General features: G+C 33.7%; 1 pseudogene; it reads left to right on the top strand.

Annotated features, from left to right (window-relative positions):
- LOC138148898 (aminopeptidase B pseudogene) overlaps positions 1–2701 on the top strand; it is a 34495-nt pseudogene extending 31794 nt beyond the window's left edge.
- Positions 2702–8192: the final 5491 nt, after the last annotated feature.

Consider the following 8192-nt stretch of genomic DNA (forward strand, 5'->3'; position numbering starts at 1 on the left):
AAAACCAAGCCAATACAGGGGAATCTTTAATTGCCATTACTATCACACCAGGTCATCCCAACACTGGGGCTGGTGATCTTACTTGCTGAGCCACCTGGCCACCCCTAGAATTACACTTCTTAATGCTAGCAACATACATTTGTTTATCAAAACATGCAAAACTTAGCTTTAAGTATCAATTAGAGAATATAATTCAAGGCAACTACAGGAGGAACAAACGACCAATATGATTTTATATGGCTTCCCAGCAAAAGAATTTTATATTGGTATTCAAAGCTAAGTTCCCCTTCCTGCCCAGACAGAGACCTCACATCTCCCTCCAAGGTTAAGTCTGACAAGTTAAGTCTTCATCAGTAAGTTAGCACTATACAATCTATGTTTCTTATACTAAGCATTTGTATTTTCATTAAAATTCTTCTATTTCCTTCATGTTGTCAGTTTTATTGGCATGTGATTGGGCAAAACTTTTTCCAATCATATTTTTATATTTACTTCTTTTATTGTAATTTTTCTTCTTTTTCAATTTTATACTAATTTGTTTTTCCTATTTTTTAAATAAAGTGAACTAATGTTTTACCTACTTTATAGATTTCTTTTTTCCCAACAATCAACTCCTGATTTTATTTATTAACTCTTTCTTTTTCAATAATGTTAATCTCTTCTGCAATTTGCAAGATTTGTATTATGGTCATTAATTGTACTTTTGAATTTCTTAATTTTTAAAGGATTTTTTTAGTTGGTTGAAAAATTGATGTTTTGTTTTCTCTTCCTTTTATTGATGAAAGTGTTTAGAAATATAAATTTTCCCAAAAATTGCACTGGGTGGTGCATTGAATAGAGCACTGGCCCTGGAGTCAGGAGGACCTGATTTCAAATCATTTAACACATACTAGCAGTATGACCTTAGGCAAGTCACTTAACCCCAATTGCCCTGCCCTTCTCCCTCCAAAGAGCAAAAAAAAAAAAAAACAGAAACAAAAAAAGAATTGTACTGGGTGCATCCAAAACATTTTTGGCATATTGTGCCATTGTTGTCATTACATTAATGAAATAATCTATTCTTTCTATTATTTGTTATTTGACTCATTCACCCTTTATGGTGAGATTATTTATTCTCTACTTATTTTTTAATATTTTCTTTAGTATTTTTACAGAATAAAATTTAATTGAATTTCTGTTAGGAAAAATTATTTAATATTTACATTTTCATACTGATTTGTTATGTTTATATACCCCAATACATAGCCAATTTTCATAAAGGCATGATACACATCTGAGAAATATGCATACTCTTTTCGGTTCTCATTCACTAATTCCCACAAGTCTGTCATATCTCACTTTTCTAAATTCTATTCAGGTCTTTAATTTCTTTCTTATTTTTTTGTTTTGTTTTGCTTTATAGATTTATCTAGATATAAAAGGGAGGTGATACATTGAAGTCCCCCACAATTAAAGTTTTATTATTTCTCCCTTAAACTGATATAACTTTTCCTTTAAAGTAGTTAGATACTATGTGCTATATTTTGACACATATGTTTATATAAATATAAATTCATAATCTATAGTACCTTTTAAAATAATGCTTTTTCCATGTTTACCTCTTATATTCAAGTCTATTTTTGGTGTTGCCTTCTTAGAGATCATAATTTCAATCTGTTTTATTGTTCCTTTGAAGCATAAAAGATTTCGTCCAAGTACATATTTTAATTATGAATGGATCTTTGTGTTTCAAATGTGCTTCTTGGTTCTAATGTATTCTGCTCTCTTCTTCTTTTCAAGGGGAGAGTCCATTCCATTCACATTGATAGGTGTGATAAAAACTGTATACTTCCCTGCAGCTTAGATGTATGTATATATGAATGTATAAATGTATGTATGTATGCATGCATGCATAATCTACTTCTGCTCCCCTAATTTTTTTCTCTTTCCCTCTCCAAGAGCCCAATAACAAGTTCTTACATTTTTCACTTTTTCTTTACTCTCTCTTTTATTTTTAGGATGCATCCTTCAGAGTTAAGAGTTTATTTTGATCATGACCAATCATTTTCACCTCATCCCCTTCCCTTTTGTTTCTTTTTATTTGAGATATATTTCTCTAGCAAACTCCATGTTTTTAAATTTATTTTATTTTTAATTTATGGAATAAAACAAGCATTTCCATAGCATAGTATAATTTTTTTAAAAGATGATTACACATGAAACTGCAAATTTATTATGTACAACTTAGTATTCCTATTATAGATAAAATAGTTATCATGTAAATTACTTTTTTTCCCTTTTTTTCTTCCCTCCCCCAACCCTAGGGATGGTTACCATTAGATATAAATACCATTTACACAGAAATGTAAAATTATTCTAGAAATACTTCTATTTATCAGTTCTTTCTCTGGATACAGATAGCATCTCTCTTCATAAGTTGTTTATTTTTAATTTATGTAGTTATAATAATCAAAATTACTTAGTCACTCAAAGTCTTTTGTAAAACAATATTGCTCTTACTATATACAATGTTCTCCTTGTTCTGTTTACTTCATTCTTCACCGTTTTGTGCAAGCCTTTCTATGACTTTCTAAGATCACTGAGCTCATTATTTCTTATAGCACAGTAGAGCTCCATCACAAAAATATACCAAGTCTTCTTCTTTGTGTTTTTATTCTTTTCTTCTTTAACCAGTTCAGATGCAGGTGATGTTCAAGTGTGACCTTTTCTCCAAACTCTTCATCCTTTTTTATATAAGCTTCAATATATAACAGCTCATTCTCCCCTTCTTCCTTACCTCCACTATCCTGATGTGTCCTACCACTATCTCTTCCTTTATCCATCTGACATGATGACATGGTGAATTTTTAATGTCAACCCTTCTACCTGCTCAAGTAATCAAATTCTATCATGTCTAGTCTAGCAGATTGCCTACTCTATTATCCTCATTCTCTCACTTATGTTTAAGTTTGTCTTGTTTGTTTGTTTTTCTCTCCACTAGTTGCTTCCATCCAGTCTAGAGAAATATCCATGTTCTATCTCATCTTAAAAACAAATATCTCCCTTGATCCTTCTATCCCCATAAACTATTGTCCCATAGCTTTCCTATCTTCTGTAGCTAAACTCCTTGAGAAGAGAATCTTCAAAAAGTGCCTCTATTTTCTCTTTAAACACTCTTCAGTCTGGAACCCAAACTCATTTTTCAACTGCAACTGTTCTCTCCAACGTTATCAGTTACATCTTAAATGCCAGATCCAAGGGCCTTCACTCAATCTTTATCCTTCTTGGCACCTCTGAAACATATGACTCTGTTGATCACCCTCTTTCTCTTAATATTCTCTTCTATCTTAAACCCTCTCCACTTCCAAACTTTCTTATCACTGTCAAAGACACCAAGATCCTTTAAGTCCCCCAGGCTTAAAACCAAGTTTTCATCATTAACCTTATATATCTACCCTGCCCGTGTCCAATATATTGTTGATTTGAACTTTGTAACATCTCTCAAATACTTTCATTTTTCTTCTCTAACACTACCACTACCCTGGGGCCACCTCCATCTCCTCATGCTTGGACTTTTGCAATTATCTGCTAGTTGGTCAGCCACAAGTCTCTTTCCCACTCCATTCCATCCTCTATTCAGCCACATGATATTTTTTCTAAAGCAAAGGACAAATCACTCCCTTACTCAATAAAATCCAATGACTAAACATCATGTCCAGAATCAAATCCATTTTCTGTTTGGTATTCAAAGCCTTATATGACCTAGCCACCCCCTCCAGTCTTCTTATGCCTTATACCTCCCTCTGTCATATATTCTTTGATTTAATGTTTCCTGAGTCCTTGCTATTCCTTGCACAAGACCTGATTTCAAGGATTTTTACCAACTATCCTCCATGCCTAGAATGATCTCACTCCATATATCTACTTGTTGGATTCTTTGGGGGATTCCTTCAAATTCCACTTAAAATTCTACCTATAGGAAGCCACTGCCAATTGCTATTAATTCTAATGCCCTCCCTCTGCTAATTATTTCCTACCTTTCAAATAGTTTGGCTGTAAGTAGTTGTTTGGCATGTTATATCTTTCAATATATTTTTATTTCCTTTAAGGCACAGACTCTCTTTTATTATTCCTAGTACTTATAACAGTTCTTGACACAGAGTAGGCTGTAAAGTGTTTGTAGCAGTACTTTTTCTGATAGTTAAGAATTTGAAATAAAGTAAATATCCTTTGACTGGGGAATGACTAAACAAGTTGTGGTACATGCATGCAATGGAATACTACTATATTGAAAAATTGATGCATCTGATGAATACATAGAAACATGAAAAGACCTGTATGAACTGATACAAAGTGAAGTAAGCAGAGCCAATAAAACAATACATACAGTAATTAAAATGGAAGTGAGGGGGAAAAGACACACCAAAAAAACAAAAAGTAAAGGTAACAAAATTATAGAGATCAAGCAGGATTCATATGAAGAGATATGATAAGATATTAACAACCTACTCCTTGGTGGAGGTGGGGTGTCTGCAGATATTAGCCATTGCATTCCACAATTGATCAATGAATAAAAAGATATAAACATGCAGTTTTTAGGAGAAAAAATCAAAGCCATCTATATTCATGTGAAAAATGTTCTGAATCATATTTCTTTTAGTGCAATAGTGATGAAGTACTATTGTACTATAAGAAAAGACAAGAGAATGTTTCAGAAAAACATTGCAAGACCCATATTAAGTGGCACAAAATAAAATGAGGAGAACCACGAAATCACTGTGCACATTAACAGCAAAGTTGTAAAGAGGATCAACTGTGAAATCCTTGACCACTATGTCTAATACAATGATTTAAGTCAATTCTAAAGGACTCCTAATGAAAAAAATGCTATCTACATTGAGAAAGATGATTGATGAACTCAGTGCAATTTGAAATAAATTTTTTTCTTTTTTTTTGAAAGCTAATATGGAAATATTTTATATGATATCACATGTATAATTGGTACATTGCTTGTCTTCTCAATGGGTGGAATAAGGAGTGCAAGGGAAGGAGAGAATTTGGAACTTAAAATTTAAAAAGAAAAGAATGTTAAAAATAAATAAGAAATAAAAGTTGTAAAAAGGAATATAGTGTCATTTCAATAAATGGAAACATATTAACATAATAAACCCCATTAACATCATTAATTTTTAAAACTGCATGATTATATTAACAGATGTTGAAAAGCCTTTTGACAACAAAAATAAACACTGGAAAGAATAGAAATAGATAGGCCTTTCCATAATGCAGTGTTTCTCTTTCCTAAACCAAGAGCATACCTTACCTATAAGGAAGAAATGTTAGCAGCATTTCTAAGAATGTCAGGGATGAAGCAAAGAAATCCATTTCACCATTACTACTTGACAGAGTATTGAAGTGTTAACTATAGCAATAAATAAATAAATAGTAAGCATTAGAAAAAAGGAAGCAAATTTATTCCTTCAGAAGATTTGACATATTTTGCTGAACTCTGCATATTTGTTATACAGGGCATTAGAAGGGAGTTAAAATGAAGACTTATAGAAATACAAATTTATTAACCTAAGAAAAGAATGCTATGATGATGAACCGTACTTCATTGAAGTCAATTGAGTGGAAATTCAGTCACTGAGGAGCATTTAATTTAAACATGCACTGTTTTGTCCCAGTCTAACATAGAATACAACCAAATCGCTAAACTTCCATATCCTCAGAAACATTGCAAAAGTATAAGAGACCTCCATTTCTCAGTCCTGGGACCCCAACAAACAAGATAACTTCATATTCCTCTTTTCTCAGGGGACTTTTCATATAGCTTGTCTCTTTAATTTAAAAAATTTAAAAAAATTGAGGTTTAAATATTTTTTTCTCTTCTTTTTCTTTTTTTGGAGGAGAAAAGGCAAGGCAGTTGGGGTTGTGTCTTACCCAAGGTCATACAGTTAGTTAAGTGTCAAGTATCTGTGGCCAGATTTGAACCCAGGTACTCCAGACACCAGGGCCAGTGCTCTATTGACTGTACCACCTAGCTATCTCTTGGTATTTTTTTTTTATGAGAGATAAATATTTTTTCTTAAAAATGTTTTGTTCAGAAGAGGATTCTGGGAAGATGGCAGAGTAGGTCAGAATAAGAAAAATTCTGAGCTCTCAAGATTTTTCCCAAACAATAGAGTTAAAATAGCACCCTAGGGTGAACACAGTGAGGGTGGAGATAAAATAAGAACAGGGGCATAACCAGGGTCTTCCCCTAACAATTTAAGAAGATCAGAAGAAAATTTTAAGAGGATATTTTGTCTCTGTGAAGAGTAAACACCTCCAGGTTAGGTTCTGTTCAGTTTTAACAGCAAGAGGCTAACCTTTTAAACAATGACATGCCCTGGGGTTAGTTGGTTTGAGAGGCTGCCTAGGCCCCAGCCACCTGAACTTTTACCCCAAGAATAGTGAGGGGAGTTGGGTGTCTAAGCCTGGGAAGATCAAAGGAACCTTGGCTGACCAGAAAAACACCAGACACAGTTGTGCTGGGGGGGGGAGGGAGGGCAGTGCGCGCATGAGAAGGAGGAACCAGCACACATCCTGTGAGTGCAGATGCAGTGGGGCAGAAAGCCCCTGGCTCCCTGGCTGTGGGCACTTACAGGAGGCTGGAGGTTTGACTTTGGTCTCAGGCCAAAGGTAAGAACTGAAGATCTGAGTCAAGAAGAACCATTTTCCACACCCCAGACCTAGAGGTGACAACAAATAATTAGGCTATCACAAAAAAAAAATGCACAGGCAAAGGAGAAAGAATCCAACTCTAGAAACCTATTATGGGAAGAGAAATGACCAGGGTTCATCCTCAGAGGAGGATATTGAAGTAAAGAAACCCCCAAAGAGCAACATTAAATGGTCACCTGCCCAAAAAGAATACATAGAAGATCTTATAAGACTTCAAAAATCAAACAATAGAGATGAAGGAAAAATTTTAAAAAAGTAAATAAGAATAATCCAAGAAAAAAAAAAGAAGGCTATGAAAGGAAAGTTAACCAATTAGAAAAGGAGATTCAGAATCTTCAGGAAGAAAGTGACACCTTGAAAATTAGGCAGAGTGAAGTCAGTAAAATTTTAAGAGACCAAGAAATGATTAAGCAAAATATGAATAATGAAAAAATAGAAAAAGTAAAACATAAGAAAAACAACAGATTTGGAGAATAGATAAAGAACATTTAAAAATAATTGAACTAACTGAAAATTATGGTCAAAAAAAGAATCTTGATACAATAATACAAGAAATAATAAAAGAAAATTGTCCTGAAGTATTAGAACAAGGGGTAGTAAGAAATAAAAAAACATCCATTGATCACTACTTAAAAGAGATCCTATGAGGAAAATTCAGGAATAATATAGTCAGATTCTGAAACCCTCAGCTCAAGGAAAGAATATTAAAAGCATCAAGATTAAAGCAATTTAAGTATGATGGTGCCACAATTAAAATTATACAAGACCTAGCAACAGAGACATTAAAGGACTGTAGGTCTTAGAACACAACATATTGAAGAGCAAAAGAACTGGGACTCCAGCCAAAAATATCATACCCTGCAAAGTTAAAGTTATCTTAAATGGAAAAAAATGGACATTTGATAAACTCTCAGGCTTCCAAGACTTTGTTTAAAAAAAAATCCTGAATTTAATAGAAGATTCAACATATAAGAACCAAGAAAACTATAAGGTATATAACAAAGACTGAATATAAGGGATCCATAAGGACAGATTGTTTACTTTTTATATATGTAAAATGGATGTCTAAGATTCTTATCAATAATTGGATAGTTAATAAGAAAGATTGGGGGGGGCAGCTAGGTGGAGCAGTGAGTAAAGCGCTGGCCCCTGGAGTCAAGAGGACCTGAGTTCGATTCATGCCTCAGACACTTAACACCCACACACCCACACCCACACCCACACACACACACACACACACACACACACACACACACACACAAAACCTAGCAGTGTAACCTTGGGCAAGTTACTTAGCCCCAATTGCCCCCCCCCAAAAAAAAGGCAAAAAAAAAAAAGAAAGAAAGATTGGGGTAAACCTGAGAATTTTGTGAATTAAAAAAAATCAAACCACTTAGGAACATTTTAAAAGAGTAATTATTTTTCAAATCTAGTCTCAGACACTTAACACTTACTAGCTGAGTGACCTTGGGCAAGTCACTTAACCC

This window comes from Petaurus breviceps, unplaced genomic scaffold, assembly GCF_028583685.1.
Source record: "Petaurus breviceps papuanus isolate PSGF00001 unplaced genomic scaffold, PetGlider_PUasm1.0 90842, whole genome shotgun sequence".
NCBI classification, from domain to species: Eukaryota; Metazoa; Chordata; class Mammalia; order Diprotodontia; family Petauridae; genus Petaurus; species Petaurus breviceps.